Below are 18,139 nucleotides of genomic sequence, written 5' to 3'. Positions count from 1 at the left end.
GGTCCTGTTTCCAGGCCAGCAAATAAACAAAACAGGCCTCAGGCATCATTATTCATTATTAAAGATGATATCGCTAAGCACGGGCAGTTTACAAAGTCCACCTGCAATGCCCACAGTGCATTCCCAATCTCTCAAGGGAGATGCCAAGTGCTACTCACAGGTGTGCTGGGTTAACTGACAAGGTTAGGTAAAATAATAAAAGTAAAAAAGATATGCAATTACCTCATATGGAATCCATTCATTTTTATTCATTTATTCATCTTGTCATCAAACACAAAAGGCGATTTAAAGTTAGTCTAAGAACCTGTAAAGAAATAACTTATGGAAAACTCTTGTAGTCTCCCTGACAAATGCAACGTACAAACATGCAACCAATGGCTGTAGGTTGTCAGTCATTCCAACGCAAAACTGCCAGGCTGATGGAAAAAAAAAGTGCTGTGTTAAGCAACTCTGGAGTGTCACAGTGGTTGAAGTTAACTTGTAGGCCTACTGAGCAGTTCTCCCCAGAGTACAAACTTGTTACAAAGTGAGAGAGCGCTTTTGTGTTGATGGAGGGAAACTGAAAGCCACTATAGCTGGTTACAAGGACTTGAAGCTCGGAGACACCTTGCTGCACCGTGACAGAGACGGGAAGAAAGACAGAACAAGAAAGTGAAAATAAGGGCAGATTGAAAGGTAAAGAAGAAAAGTGAGGGGAAAGAGGCACGTAACATAGGAAATGGAGATGGAACGAGAGAAGAGCGTGTGTGTTTGTGTGCAAATGAATGTGGATGTGAAAAAGGTGAAAGGGAGGGTGGGTAGTTTTGGCTTGTTTTCCTTGGCGCACCTGCCCGGAGAAGCAGCCACGAACAGGAAGGTCTAAAAGTTAATTACATCAGCTGTCCGAGCCAAAATAAATGTCAGCCTCTGATGGACGCTGCAACACCTCCACCGCCTCTCGCTTGCCTCTCAGCAGGCACTTCACCTGCTTTGAGTTAAAAATTATGAGCGCATATGACCCAGATACAAATCTACACACTATCTCTGAGATTCAACGAACTACATAATGTATATGTTGCTAGCTTATGCTTACTTTCTACACATTGGGCATAGATATGTTTTGGATAAGAATCATTTTTGAAGGGCTTTTCTGCTTGTTTTGCTGAAAGTTTCTCTGCCATGCTCTTTTTCCTCTAGCTATGTTCATTGAGCAATCCTTGTTCCAAAGCACTGCTCCAGGTCTTAATCATTTTTAATTTCACATTGTACCTAAGGGTGCCCTTTCTCATCCAGTGCTTCTGCCAATCCAGGCCCTCTGGCCTCCCCTCCAACATCGTCCAGCCTCAGCTACTCACACACCCCAAAAGAACCGCCGGTACCAATCCAACCGCAAGCCTCCACGTCATTCAACCTCTAAGCGATGTGGACTTAAAAACACCTTATCACACTGTACACTCTGATGATCCCTGCCACATTAGCATTACTTAACCCGGCACCTCTGGTCAGCCTTTATGAGTCATTACAGAGAGAGAGAGAACTCTTTGACTCTTGAAGAATATATGCTCTACTATGGGGTCATAAGTTAAAGAAATATATGAATAAAGCTTATAGAAAAACAAATTGACAATAATTTGATGTATTTGTTGTGTGCATACTAAACAACACATAGAACATTCTCCAGTCCCTCCAGGATTTTGCGATGTCGCGATCGCGCCAATTCGAGCGAATTCAACCAATCACCGCAACTTTTCCGCAAATTTGACCAATAACCGGAGTTTCCCGCGACTTCAACCAATCCCAGCAGTCCCACGTGTCAGACTTTGCATCAGTATGTGACTGAGAGTCAATGACCAAGCGGGAGTGAGAACGGGTTGACGTCACACGTACGTCACCAAATGAATTTCCTTGTAAGATGAGACGTGTGTGACTCGAATATCTCACATTTACCAACAAAACGTAGAGCGAAAGATCAGTGCAAAACATTTCAGACCTTCCTGCCAACCTGTATACATTTTAACAGCAATGTACGCTGTAACGTTTTTTTCACTATAAAGTCGCTGAAAGCGGCTGCTGTTTCCTGTCGGCTCTCTGCAGCGGGCGGGGCTGCTCAGTTTCCCCCGCGACTGACACACACACACACACACACACACACACACATCACACACACAATCACACACAGTGCATGCAGGAAAAACCGGAGATGAGACGCACAGGATGACCTAAATTGAGGAAAGCTACGGTCGTTATTGTAATTGCAATGATAAGTTAAAGTCCAATAAGTAGTATCAAACCCCAACACAATAACGTTGGCAACACACTGTGTTGGCCAATTAAATACATGCATGCATATCTAGATTACTTTGCAATAATGGTGTTATTCTACTCTTTACCTCGTGATCATCGAGATGAATTATTGTCACCCAGTTCCCAGAGTTGTAAAATCGTGTCTCATAGTAAAATAAAACAGTGTGCACTGTCATGGCATCTGATAATCCATGAATCTATTGCTCAAACTGGACTTCCTGGACCTTAATTCATCTTTCTACATGTGCCTGTAGCAACACGGACACACCAGCCCAGCCCTTGTGTCCTATTTTTGGTACAGACACCTGCTACAATAAAATACCTTGATATTGCGGCAATATTATAGGGTTGACAATTGTTGCTTTCACAAATTAGTAACACAATGAGATTTGTGATAAATAATCATCAGTAATGTGGATCATGACTTAGTGGGTAAAGGTAAATAGTAGAACAGCTAGAACAGTCTGATAAGTTCAGAAAATGACATCCCTTTACTGTAATGCAGCCTTTACAACCAGGAAAAGACAACACTTGTGTCATATTATAATATCCCAAATTTAGGACAATATCTAGGCTCATATATTGATATCAATGTAATATCGATATATTGCCCAGCCCTACCTTCAACTGCAACATTTTAGCTTGAAAATGCTAGCTCATTGGGAAGCAAGAAACCCTAGCCACTATTAATATCACTGTAGATTCAATTTGATACATTAGCTAGGGTGCTAATCAGAAGTGCTTACAACGAGATGAATTATTACACCTGAAAGCCCTTTGAATGCTTCTTCGGAGGAGGAGGATAGATTTCTGTGATGAAATACAGCGTTGCCTGTGCATCTTTCTTTGCCACGTGGTGAAGGAGGAGTGGGTGGGCAGATGGAGGAAGGGGGCACATCTCACATCTTCCTCACGCTGTCACTATTAGCATCCTCTCCCCTCTAGTCTCCTCTCCCCTTTCCTCTCATGGCGGAAGCAGTGCGTGGGAGTTGCTCAGGAGACATCATCATGAGCCACTTCACTCGAGTGCTGCCTTCAATCAGCCCTAGAATTAATATTAATCATTTCTCCATCCCCCACACAACAACCCTTTCGTCTCCACGCTGCTGCTGATAAATACTGATGTGAAGAGAAGCAGCAAATAAAGGATTTGCAGATGCATATGGACGTATGTCACTGACCAAACCTTGGCGACGGGCATCTCTTTCTTTCCCTTCTACGTCTTTCTGTCCCAGTGGCTTCATGGTTCAAACTGCCGCTCAAGACTCAATTGTCCCTAATCACTGCTGAAGGGCACGGCTACTCAGCAATACGTCTCCCTTCCTCTGCCCTGTCCTTCTCATCTCTCTTATCCTTTCTTTTTCAGACCCCTCCTTGCCTTAGCAGTCACCACGTTACCTTCATGGAAGAAGACACTGAAAGCAACTGTCCATTAGAAATCTTCAAAAGAAATTGGGGGGGGGGGGTGCAATTAGGACATCTGTTCTCTGACTTTTTACTCTCACAAGAACGAGTTATCAGCTTGGAAAAATCTACTGCCTTGCTGTTTTAGGCACGCTGCCTCCGAGAGAGAAAAAAAGAAAAGAATAAGAGATGGGTAGAAAAAATGAGCCCTAAAATGAGAAGTGATCATCCAGAGGAATGTTTGCTTGCGCACGTGTATGTGTGTGTGTGTGTGTGTGTGTGTGTGTGTGTGTGTGTGTGAAAGCAAAAGCGCTGAAGATGGCTGAAGGTCAGGGAGACATTGAGGCAATCACACTAATGAAAACAAACGAGGGATACAGTTGGAGGGAGAGAAGGAAAGAAAGGAAGGGACAGAGACAAAAAAGAGTGGTAGAGTGGGTGTGTGTGTTTGGGAGGAGAGATAGTCTGCCTTGCCTCAGACTAATCAAACACAACACAGTGCTATAAAAGGCTGGTGAGAATGTACAGATACATAGGCGAGCGCTCACAGCCTGTCGTGTACTGTTCTTTTATTTACATGCCCTCCTAACCTTTAGTGAGACTTGAGGCACACTCGCACACACATGCTGTACCGTACATATGCAGGCAAACACACACAAACACACACATGTACACATGGCGGTAGCAATATATGAAGGTTATTCCTGCAGAGGGATGACAGTGTTTATTCAGGGCTAGCAGGCAGACTCTGTGACATTCAGCCTGGAGAAAATGATTAATGCTACAATATACATAGGCACGAGGAAAAAAGAAGAAGAAAGTGTTGCACTGCTCCTTCACAGAGAGCAGAGGCCTTTGTAGCCACATACACAACCAGTTGTTTTGCTTTAGCTCACTGTGCCACATTTGTGTGTCTGCAAGAATGGGTTGAAATTACAGTGATCATGACTCCGATATCTGATGCTTTGTCAGTTTTCATATCAAAAAGCCCTAATTTGTTCGAACATGTTATAATAAAAAGAAACGAGGAGAGAGAGAAATTAAGGAATTGAGGACACAAAAGTTGGATTCTGAAGAAAAGAGAGGGCGGGCGGGAAGGAGAGTCGTACATGAGATGTAAGTGAATAAAACCTCCATTACCACACTGAATGTAAAGGAAATGGGTTTTTAATTAACATCGCTGCTAATTAACGAGTGGTTATAGATCAAAAAGAGATACAGAGGCACATGGAGATGTACAGTACGTACAAACTCACACACACACACACACACACACACACACACACACGGCGTATTAACGCTCTGCACCTAAGCACACGCTATCCGAACCAATCGGTAAGCATGCAGACCCAACAGCTTCCCACCGATATGAGACATTAGGAGTGATCAATAAGGAGAGGGCCAACCGCTGCATATAAACCTTCCCAGTGGAGAGGCACTGTCTCGGGCAGAGCGGTGAGTGAGGAGCTGTATGGAAGCATACACTGCAAAACGATACAAAATTCATAATTTTCTTGAAAGTGGGGAAACATTGTAGGATTCTGGTGCAAAGGGAAGCATCTTTTATAGATCATTTTCAGATAAAATGGTGGATTCAAAATGTGAATAACCTTTCATTAACCACCCACTGCTCTGCCTGTGGGATGCTAACATTATGCACTACTTTAACAGCCTGCTAGTACTATGAAACGTTACATTAATATCAACATGGTATATATATGTATTATTTGGATGGACTCTTTTGGTTGATTGTGGCTGTTTTACAAAACAACATCTTGCTGTTAAAATAATCCTGGTACAATGGCAGAGGCAAATTCTAGTTTGTGGTGTATGCGTGTGTGTGTGTGTGTGTGTGTGTGTGTGTGTGTGTGTGTGTGTGTGTGGGGGGGGGGGGTATTTAAAGGGTTAAAATGTGAGAGACAAACTGAGTTAGTCTAGCAGTTATAATATAACAAACCTACCATGTGCAGCCTTTGTTATTGTGAACCAGCCACCTTGATCAGCCTGCTATCTATTTAGATGGACTGCAAAAGATCTTTATTATATTATATTAACTGTCTCTTCCACAGAGAAAGTGCAGTTTCACTAGATTTTGGGATATTCTGTGTGCCAATACCAAAAACATAACTACCGACTTCATTACTTCATTGGCAAGAAGACATTCCCTCTCCAATCTAGGGAAGTTGTGAAACAAGTTACTTTTATTGGAAAATTACAACATCCCGTTTTTACTTGTTAGAAAAGTTCAAATTTAAAGCCCTAAATAAATCATTTGAGGTGATTAATGCAAGATTTATTTGGCTGATTGCCCCAGTCAACTAACCAACCCGTCCGTCGGCCAGTCAATCCAACAGTCAGCAAACCGTTAAATCATCCATCGAGCCAGTTACCCGGGGGCAGCCTAACAAACTGACTCAGCAGCTCTCAGACAGCATCCTGGCTGAGCTGAGCTGCTCTGCGCCGGCCTATTCCACTTCAGAAGAAGCCCTCTAGTTTATTTTTCATTGGAAGGGGGATTTGGCTGCTATCAAGTGGTAGCAGCCCAGTATCAAACGCACGTCTGGCTTGTAAACAGGCAGCTGGCAGCTCTCCAAGCTCCCCACAGCGTGCGGCACGGCCGAGCTGAGCGAAGTGGAGTTGTGACACTGATCCCACCCCTATCACTCCCCGACAGCCTGCGCTAATAGACCCTTCAAACACTCTCACCTCTATCTATATTTTATTTGAGACATACCAAGTCTGTTGTGTGCACACGTGTTTATGTGTGTGTTTGCATCGTGCAACCACTCTGGATGTGCATCATGTTGTGTGTGCGCATGTCTCTCTGGATGAGGTATCTTCTTTATTGCTTGTTGTTGACATGGATCCCTTTAGCCCTTAACAGGAGTCAGCGGGAGGGCTAAGCTGCTAACCAGCCACTCTACACACTACACACACACACACACACACACACACAGCTTTACCAGTCGAAAAGCATTATTCAGCAGGTCAACAGCCACTCTCACAGCTTGGTAGTGTGTGTGTGTGTGTGTGTGTGTGTGTGTGTGTGTGTGTGTGTGTGTGTGTGTGTGTGTGTGTGTGTGTGCTTGCGCTCAGTGCTTCAGGCTAAGGCACTCAGAGTGAAATTATGTTCTCAGACTGGCTCCGTGTTGCCCTCTTTATCCTGACAGGCGAGGAAACAGCCACAAATAAATAAGCAGAGCTCTCCCCCCAGACGTGACCGCCATGGCATACTAGCACTACAGAAGGCGGCGTGAAGAAAACAGAATTGTATTTTATTGTCGGGGTGGCAGGGGACTGTGACTCGATAAGCATGGTGTATTTGTTGTATTTGTGCCACTTAAAGTAAAGATGCTTCTGCAGGGATGGATGTTAAAGGGGCATGTGAGGACACAACAAGCATGGAGAAATTTGTTTCTGGGGCAAAGGGCCATTTACAGTTCCAGGAAGTATTTCTTTAAATGCAAAAAACACACACAAAAAATGCTGAGTGCATATTGTGACATTTTTTTTATTTTTTTAAGGTTAAATATGAGGTTTAAATTATTTTGTTTTCAAAAATACTACTAATTTAAAAATTAGGCCTTTATTTGTATAGGACAGTTTAGACTTGAAAGGGGAGAGAGAAGGGGAATGACAAGCAGCAAAGGGCTGCAGGTCGGAGTCAAACCCACGGCCACTGTGTCGAGGAGTAAACCTCTATATATGGGCGCCCGCTCTACCAGATGGGCTAACCAGGCGCCCAAAATACTAACTTCTACAGAAATGTCTCATTTACAGCTAAAATGTATAATGCTTTTTAAGTAACACATACTTAAAAAGCATATACTAACCCATATACTGTACAATATCACACATTCACCGTGGCTAGAGGACGCCCACACCCCCACAGGTCCTTTCACTCATGGGGCTAATTAGACCTCTCCCAGGTTGAAGTTGAGTGGAGTTGTGCTGGGAATTATGTGAGGTGACCACACTTCATGAACCAATAAGGATGATAACAGTAGCTTCTATGACATGGTCTGTCAGGAGCTGTCAATCAAGCACAGTCTTCAGAAGAGGTCTAAATAGGAAAAATAAGTGAAAACACCTGAGCAGATGCACAGAGGGTGTGTTGGGCCTTTAATCCCTGACAGCCCAACAACGACATAAACTCCTTCACACAAATAAGATATAAACTAAACCTAGAGTATGTTGTTTTAATGTTCTTTTCTTTTATACTAATTCAAATACAATCTAGCTGTGATGTATTGACAATAATTAGGCTGAAGGGTCTTATACAAATGGTCAGAATTGCACATTAACTTTCAATCCAAACACTGTCATATATCTATAGCCAGAGGCTGAGATGAATTTTTAAATATGATGATGTCATTTTTGGATTGATAAGCATGACACTTTACAGTTGCAAAATGAACTTGTCAGGGCTCTTTGACAGAGTTTCTAAATGACCTCAAACTAATCTTGACAAATTTCTTGTTTCTTATTGGGCAACGTATTTGCTGATACAATATATATCTATGATAAGTTAATATCGGGTAATATATATCAGCCAGCAGGCTCTGGTAATATCCACATGTCATACTGTTATCATGAAAACATCTGGATCATATATACTGTTTGAACATGAGCAACAAAAAGTCCAATCAGTCATCAGATGTCAAAACAAAAGCTTGTTTTAATGTCGTATGCAATTGTCTCCCATCATTAACCTCCAGAAAACAGTATATTCTGACCTAAATCCAGCCTCTGAAATGCTAAATTAAAAAGTCAAAGCTTCATCCTTAACCAAAGGTTTCCAAACTCATCATCACTCTAAACAGCAGTCAGCTAATGTGATGGCTGACCTTAGTGGTTATTCAGTTCATACAAACAAGGTCTGTTGGAGAGACTTATTGAGCACACAAAGGCAGAGGCCAGGTTGTGCAGTTTCGTAATGAGCCATTTTGTTTTTGCTTTTATAGCCAGAGGGAATCTAATAGAATTTTTTTGTGTTGACAGTGGTTTTATTTAAATGTCCACAGCTAAAGACAAAAAAAGGAAAAAGTGAGTGTTCAAATGGTGGCTGATGATAATGAAAAGAAAACCCCTCCCCAGCTGGCCTATAAAAGACTTGCAGAGAGACATCTTTGAAGGTTCTCCTTCAAAGCCCCGGCTTGCCTCCACAGCCGCATCAGGGGATTTCTGTTATTAATTGAAGTTAATTTTCTGGGATATCAGTTTGCTGGGCACGTGGGAAAGATTGATAGCCCCCACGCGTCTCCCGAGTGTTGGGATGTGGAGGGGGACGGGCGAGAGGACAGAGAAATGACACTGTTACCTCACCATCCCAGAACCCGGCTTTCACTTTTATCATCCCCAAATCAAATTACAAACATCGGAGGCCAACCTTGGCTGGAGGAGATTTCCATAAGATTAATTAGGCCGGCTAGCCAAAGACAGAGTGGGCAGGGAAAATATAAAATAATAAATATAGGAGGGGGTGGGGTGGGGGGTTCGTGATGGAGATGGGGGGTTGGAAGAGTTAAGGGATGAACTGTGTGTGTGTATGTGTGTGAGAATGGGCAAGTCAAATGGACAATGGGTAATTAGTGCAAGCAGCAGATTCTCAAAGGCATGGGGAGGACAGCTGAGCGGGGGCTCTCCGTTGGCCCCGTGATGTGGAGGGCCGTACGGCGGGGCCCACATTTAATTAGCGCCACTTTGATACCCACAGGAGTGCCAGGGGCCCGGGGGCAACCTAAACAGTGACTGACAACCCCACACCTCCGGACGCTCCCTGCTCTCCAATTATAGATGCACCAAGCTGAGAGGGCCCAGTGTAAACCCTCATACAGAGGAACTCAACATGTGCATGCACGCACACACATGCAAAAGATATACACACACCTTTGTACTGTATGTGCACAAAATGCCCAAACAACCCAGCCAACCAGGCAGCTGGCTCCAGCCTCTTCCTATTTGTGTGCTACAAATTGGCATTTGGATTAAATGGAGCTTGAGATGCCCTGAAGGCGGGAAGAGAAGACAATCTCTCACCTGGCCTGATCTGCTACCAGAGCAGACGTTTAAAATGAGGATTAATTTTTTTGGGCGGGGGAGGAGAGAGAAAGGAGGGAAGAAGCATCAGAGAAATCCTCTGCCTCTGTGTTCTGAGACAAGGTGCATTAGCAAACAGGGGGTAAAAACAGGCACATGCAAGCATGCAAACACACACACAAGCAAAGCCTTGGCGTGCCAGTGTACAATCTGCAATATTAATGTGTGGAAGCGAGTATGAATAAGTGACTGGAAAGCAGGAGCTTTTGCTGTGTTGCACTAGTCTATTTTTAATGTGCAGGGATGTGCCTGACACCACAACATTTTATAGCGCTTGAGTTACGTGAACAAACAATGCCTGGCTCTATGAATTATGCAACCGCAGTGTTTTCATCCAACCCCAAAACACATATTTAGTAAACAAACTGCTTACTCCTCAGATAACAAGATGTTTGTGTAAATAATAGATATTCAAATCTGTTCTCCCGACAGAGAGAAGGGAAGTTGAAGTGTAATTTATTGTATTATTTAGCACATTCTCTGTTCTTCTCTCGCTCTCTGACTCCCTCGTTGCCAATTCACGGCGCCTCGTTGACACCTAAACACATAAATGAAAACATCAACAGCAACGCACAGGCTGTTGTTCTTTCTCAACATGCCCTATGAAAACACTTCTTTTTTTCCCCGGTAACAACCGCCGTCTGTCATAAATGAATTACCAGACTTTGAAATATTAATCCGCATGACACACATCCCTCATAAAAGAAGGGAAATGTGAAGATTGCCAATGTTGCCTGCTTAGATTTTAAATAAAAAGAAATCAATAGGATAAATGTTGTATGTAAAAGATGGCAGCGCTAACAATATGGCATCTAATCACATGCATGTGCTGTCAAAGATAATTCCTCTGCACGTCTCTTGTGGGAAACCACAGCTGTGCGTTCAGTCGTGATGAAATGCGGAGACTCTTCCAGAACAGATTGGTGTCGTTGCCCCCAACGACGACAGCATACACAACAGGCCGCGTTGTGTTTATCCAGGGAGCGGGAGGTTGTGTTGTTTCCTCAATAACGCTTGTTTGATTGGGGATTGCCTTTAATCGATAGAGGAAATCAAACAAACAGAGACTGCTAATGGCTGGATAATCTGTGACAGAGATCGGAAATCCACTAAAAGCCTAGGGGTTTGCTCCACCTCGTGGAAAAGACAGTCTACCTACACATTAATGCATGGGCAAGAATGAAAAAGTTAAGATTTACATGTTTTTTTTAAGGTCTAGGTGCTATATAGATACTATGAAGGTATCAAAACGCTCAATCGACAGAGAAATGCACACAGCCCATATTCATAAACTGTTCCTTTGAACAAGGCATCCGTATGGTTGTGATGTTACAACTATACTACGATGTACCCTACGTTTTACTCCCATATACCACAATGCAACATGGCCGTGTTTTCCCAGAGGAAAAGACGAAGCAGAAGTCACCGCGAAAACTGAAAAGGAAAAATGGAGCGGACTTTCATTTCTAAACAGTGGAAATGTAACATAGATGCTGGGCGCGCCGGCCTCCAGCACACAAACCACGGGCACATCTCCTGACGCAAGTCACGCAAAGATGTGTTTTCAGTGAGTGTCCGAAATCTTGTTTGGCCGTTCCCTATATAGTTCACTATTTAACACTTTAACACACTATATAGGGAATAGTGAGTGAGTGAGTGAATGAGGGAGCAGTTTCGAACACAGCTTTAGTCAAAGCAGGAAAAGCACAGGTGTAATTAATCAAACAAATTATGGCTGTGCTCCATTCAGGTGTGCCAGTTGAAGGGGTCTGGTATTGTGCATGGTTGGCTTACAAAGACACTTAAATGTAACAAGGCCATCGTTAGTGTTATTAGTTACACCTGTGTTTGTCCTGCTATTACAAATCAACATGTCTACGATTGTTACGCTTGGTAACACACTGTCAGTAAATGATAACATTGATGATTGGTTTGATGTTTGTGGTTTTTGCGGCTATTATTTGATAGAATTCACTGTACAACAGTGAGCACAGGCAATCTTACAGCATTTAGGCTCTAACCCTGTGTGATGCACACATAAAAAAGACACCAAAAAACTCAGAGGTAGAGGTAGGCAGGAAAAACCTTCAGTGGAACCCAGTCTCACGGCAGTTCGTGAAATGGTCACATTATTTAATCTATGGATTCGTGTACAAGGACACTTTTTTCCTGTTGGTGAGGACGATTTTTAAAGTAATGTATTTAAATGGGAAGCATGTTTTGTGATCACAGCACGACTACGGTAGCGAATAGTATGACATGCCGAAAACAACACAGGACTTTCACCCCGGAGACCGGGGATCGTGTCCCGGCATGTGGCGTGTCCTTTCACCGTTCTTCTTTTGTGGCGTGTCCCCCAGAGACCGCGGCTCGTGTCCCGGCATTTCGTTTCCCCGTTCTTCTTTTCCGAAACCCAACCTTCTTATAGATGCTTCCCATTACGTGCTGACCAGCACGAATACATTACGTTCTCAGCAACACAAAATAAACGGCATAATCGTGTCCGTGTACATGAATCAATAGATAACGTGACCATTTCACGAACTGCCGTGAGACCGTGTTGTTCAGTGCCAGATGTATGGCCATTCACTAATGATAACACCCTTATGTTCCTCCAGTACACAGCTCTTCTTGATATATTTCTTTGTTCTGAAACACATTTCTTCCACTTTTTGGCCATGGTATTTGCATTTGCATTTCAGGACCCCCCCCCCCACACACACACACACACACACACACACAGTATATATTCACTGAACCCATCCTACAGGGCATGGCCACCCATCTCCACCACTACCACATTAGCCCATTTGTCACACTCCAGGCCCCCCAAGGTAGTCCATAGAGTCGACCCTCCTGACCCAGACACTCTCTCACCCAACTGCCTCCAGAGCCTGGGGTGTCCCTTCTGTAACCACCAACACCCCCACCTACCCCGTCATTCGCCAACCTCTTCTCTGTCTACACATGCAGCCCGGGGAACCTAAAGCAGCACCAGATGGGGCCTCTAGTTGCCACTGGTGCATTTGTTGCAAAGCAGCTTCTCTTGGTCTCGCTGTCCTTTGCCCTCTCAGCATCTCTGTTCTCCTTATACATATTGATGTACAGAAACTTGGCTTGACATATAGAAGTTGACTCAATTCGTGTAGACCCCCGACAGCTGTCAGACATTACATCCAATCAGTTTGGCTCTAACCAGCCATTGGGCAATAAGCCCAGACTGTTGAGCACCAATGGCCTTTATTGGAGACGACAAATTGGGCCCTCTCAAAAACTCGGCCATTTGCTCTGTATTGCAATTTGTCACTGCTTCGCCTCCATTTTTGGGTGGTCACTAACAGTGTATCGCCTTTCCCAGAAGACAGGTTTCCACACACTGCATTAGAGGAGCTGTCACAATTACTCTGAACTCCTCTTCTCTGTCGCAGTCTTTACCCTCTATCAAAACACCTTCTCATCCAGTGATTGACAAAGGAAGTTTCCGACATCTGCTATTTATCCCTCCTTTACATGCAGATATCCCACCTTCTTCGAGGTGACAACAGATGGGAAGGAGCTGTCACATCACAATGAACATCTGATTAGATCCATTGTGATTAGATCCATTGTGATTTGTTATATACGCGTATAAATCAGTGATCATCAGGTTACTAGCTGTTCAGTCCAAAGGTATCGGCAGTCATCTAAGAAATGCTCCATTTGTTGTGATGTGACACACACTCTTGGGTATAATCAAGGCTGTGGGCTTTCCAAAATCAATCTCTCTGAGCATAGATGTGCAAGATCAAATCAATTTAGGAAATAAGCTAAAAGGGTTGAATGTGATTCAATGTGACATTGCGTTCTTCATTTAGGTAGCATAACTGAATCATTTCCTTTTCTACACTCTTTTCCAAGACATTGTTTACTTCACTTATCAATTTTAACATTAACGGCGGATTGATTGGACTTTACAGTTCCTGATTGCTGAGCTTCTCTGAGCTCCTTCACACTCAACAACGTTAACACTTCCCACCTCCCCGCTACGGTAAATCCATCTGCCAGTTTTCCATAACTGCACAGAATAAAGAAGTCATAAACTTCCCGGTATTGTTGGGCAGGGAGCAACATTAGGACCGGGCATGCAACTCATGTTGAAGCCATCGACCGACATCGCTCTTCATCCATGCCACAGCTGCGATCCATTATCATTTGTTACAGATTCTGTATATCAAAAAGGAAAACATTACATAAAGGCTTCCATATGGTCCAGAAACACCATTTTGTGCGTTGGACACTAAACGGTTTGGAGTAATTTAACATGATCCCTTTGGAGAAAGAATCTTGCCCCCTTCCAGAGGAATTTTGAACAAAAGACACAGAAAACATGTGGTGTTGATGCATGCAAGTGCAATAACATTTACTCTGCAAATCACTACCACATTGGGCTGCACTGTATCAGGTAATGTAACAATAACCGTTCATACAGTAAATTGTACCTTATGTTTCTACTAATGGAGTAGCTAGAAAATGATCCACACATTTTCTAAAGCAATTAATAGGAAAAGGTTGCAGACATTTCCTGTTAGAGCACATTCAGTCAATAGTAAATCTATATCAATTTGACATTTAAGGAGTCAAATCTGCCCATATGTACAAAATACTGTACATGCATGACTCGTGACGGAAATTGTGCTTGTTGAGTAAATGTGTCTGCATGTATTTGTTTGTTGGCAGGACTGCGTGTCTCAGACCTGTTGTATCTTAGCTGCTGGTGTTGGCTGTGGCCCAGGACTTCCAATTAAGGCGGTATGCCAACAACACACTGGCTGCTGTATCATCATGTGTGCCAGGCAAAACAAGGCCGTATTTGCTCTTCGATGCTGTGCTACATTAACGTTTTAATGGCTATCTGCTCGTCACTTAACTGTTGTAAACACCCCCGCCGGTGAACTGTGAGTGGTGCACGCTAATCTGTTGGTAAATTAATGAGGGGGGGGGGGGGGGGGCTCTTTCCCACCCAGCGCTGGCACCATGCCAGGTCCAGGCTGTAGAGGCAACAGGCTGGAATAAAACTGGAAGGATAGAGAGGGACCAGGGCAGGCACAGTGAGAGAAGAAAGGAAAGGAAGACTGGAAAGAAGGAGAAACTGATGGAAAGACAATGTGGAATCAAGTGAATGAGGAAAAAAAAAAGTTGAAGAAGCAAGGCTTTCTCTACATCAAATACCTTTGCAGTCGACAGCCCCCATTTAATTGTGCTGTTGATGTAAAACTTCCCTGCTCAAAACATTTAAAAACAGCCACAATAAAAATCTGAACAAAAGTAGCAAACAAAAGCTAAGAACCAACATTTTATAAGACTTACTCTTATGCTATGTCGAGGATCAACATCGCTGTATGAGGGTGGTTCAGATTTCACATTGAACAGGGTTCCAAGCCTTCACCAGCGACGCATCGGCTGAGCTAATTCACTAAATAGTCTGTGTGAACAACCCCTGGCCCCACTCCACCCTTTTTCCTCACTTCAAAGTAACTTTATTAGGGGAGAGATTAGACTGTACTTAACCTCTAATGATGCCATATGAGAGGCTGAAGAAAGAGGTTTCTGCATGAAGCTGTTTTATTTGATAGTTTCAATATGAAGAAAGGAAGGAGAGCAGCAGGGGGAGAGGAGGGAGTGTGAGGCATGACAGCTCCATATCTAAAAGCAACGTTCTGTTGCCGGCAGCCCGCCACCACTCCTACCCCACCCTCTCTGACGATGTACAGCTGTTTTCCCCTCCCTCTTTCCTTCCCCTTCACCCTTTTCTTTCTCTCTAACCTCGCACAATCCCTTTTTCTCCTTCAGTCAAACTCTCTCCCCCCTCACAAAAAAATAGGCCAAGGTAACTTGCCAGCACCTCCCCCCCCCCCACACACACACACACTCCTGCCTCCCCCTCCCGGGGGTTTGTGTGATATTTAACTACGGCTACAGTGGCATTTACTAATTTTATATGTGCAGAATTTATGTCAGATTCTTATTCAGCGAGAACAGGGGAGAGGAGCAAAGGTGGCTGGCTCCGTGTCCACTGTGTATACACTGGTATTATGTGAACTATTCACAACACGTCCAATGACACGAGCATCGCTATTTTGTCTATAACGCCCGCTGCTTTCTAACCCAGGTGCCACAATTAAAGCCTAACCTTAGCACTTGAAGGGGCAGACATGAAGGAGCCAATTTGTTGTCCACCACACACCGCAACTTTGTTACAGAGTGGCCAATAGAGGTATTCTTTTTTTTCTTTTTTTCACAACTCACAGCCCAGGGGGCCACATCTTGTTGACAGGGGTGTGAGGTCAATCAGATACTACCGATACAGCGACACAGGCCAAAGATAAAGTCATGCAGGCACATACACAGAGGCACGCGCATGTGCACACATACAGTACGTGCAGGCCTGCATGTGCATGCATGCTTCCACACACACTTCATTACTTTCCCCAAGTAGTAACTCTTTACATCACTGAATGAATCCTCAATGATTAAATGCACACATATGGAATACTGCTAAAGCGTGTATAAATGCATCTGGTTCCATCATATTGAAGTCAGGACTTGTATGCTTCTACACTGGCTAGTTAGTTTTCAAATGTTAAAATATTTATTACAAGAAGGAACTGCCAACAATACCAACCAACTCTACTGTACACAAGTCAAGGATTGTATGGATGCTTTTTTAATAAAATTGAAATATTAATATATAAATTGAAGTATCAATTTGCAGCCATCAAAACTCAATCAAACTGGAAACAAAACATGAAATAATGAATTGCGAGTTATGGATAGTAACTCATTGCTGGTTACCTATGCAAAAACAAATGCATTAGTAATCAGAGTAACATGTTGCTTTTGCTGATCGCCCTGGAAACAGGAATGAAATGCAAGTATAACATTCCCAGTCTAAAGTTTCGATTGAATCACAACCCTCCAAAGACAAGCAGCTCTGAGAAGAATAAAATCACAGTAACAGTTTAGCACAGAGCAAAAGACTGATAGAGACAGTGAGTGAGAGAAAGCAAAAGAGAATGAAAGAGCGAGAGAGAGCGACAGAGACTCAGAAAGATGAAAGTTGAAGCATAGGGGGAAAAGAATGATAAAAAGGAACCGCCTGAAAAGGGGGTTCAGGAGATTGACCTGTGGGGCTTAAAATCAAATTGCAACGGCATTGTATTCCCTCCCATTTCCAGTACGGCGAGTAAGCTCCTTATTGATAGACGAGAGATGAGACCACCCATACCTGGGGCTCATCCTGCTGTCACCGTGCAGGACGGGCACCAAGAGGAGGGAGAAATCACACAACACATGTGGGGCCCTTTTCTATTTTGCAGCCAAAGCCAAAGCCAAATCCCCAAGGTGGGATCCTGCCTCGTCCCCCAACTCAATAAAATAATTAGCTTTTGGACGGCCCGGCCGTTAATCAAGCTGCTCTAACATATGCAAAGGCGAAAAGAGGAAGGGAAAAAAAGATATTCTTTTTTCCATCCGCCTTTTCACTTGGCGAGCCGTGGCACTTTTATCTGTAAAACTCGCTGACGTGAGTTCTTTTTTTCTTCCTTTTTTTGAGTTCTATAAAACATACGGCACAGCCAGATCGCATTTTAATTTTATGTTTAGTCTACAGGAAGCCAGATTATTGCTCCCCGGTCTGAAGGAGGTTGAGAAGTAAATGAGAGAATCAGCACAACTTGTTTCGTTTCAAATAAATCTGCTAGGTGCTGGAGAGAGGACACGTCATGTGAAGATTTTTGTTTAAATAAACTCATGCTTTTTCCCCTATCCCCAAGATCCCCTCTGTGTGTAATTGTTAGTTGTAAATGAAACATCTGTTTGGCTGAGGCGTTGCGGTCAAAGAATGCCCCAACAACTACAGCAGCCCTCAGACAAATAAGCAACCACGAATGGGAAGCATTAAAAAAGCTCAAAAACAGATTTTCTAGTAGCACATTTACAAAAGGCCTGGTAAATAATCAAATTGCTATACAAACGGTAGCATTAACCTGCTGGTTCTATATTACTTTTGGACACTATTTGTAATTCTACAAAAAAAAAGACGCAACCGCAAAACAGAAGAAATATGGGGGGAAATATTCCAAGTCAAAACTCAATGGCTCTCACGGAAACAAAATTGTATGCAAATGTGTGAAAAGTGATGCAGAGGTGATAGGAGGTTGTCTGACAACAACTGTGATGCCTCTTGTCTTTGGAGGCCTTTGCAACGTGGCACTGTTGGAAATGGCACTAAAATATGGAGCGCTAATTTAAGGCCTGACACATTTCACTGTTTAATTTTTCCTATTGCTACACTTTACAATCAGGAGGTCGCAAA

The sequence above is a fragment of the Sander vitreus genome, chromosome 23, assembly GCF_031162955.1.
Source record: "Sander vitreus isolate 19-12246 chromosome 23, sanVit1, whole genome shotgun sequence".
In the NCBI taxonomy this organism is placed as follows: Eukaryota; Metazoa; Chordata; class Actinopteri; order Perciformes; family Percidae; genus Sander; species Sander vitreus.
The sequence above is the reverse complement of the archived record's forward strand: the minus strand, read 5'-3'. Positions refer to the sequence as shown.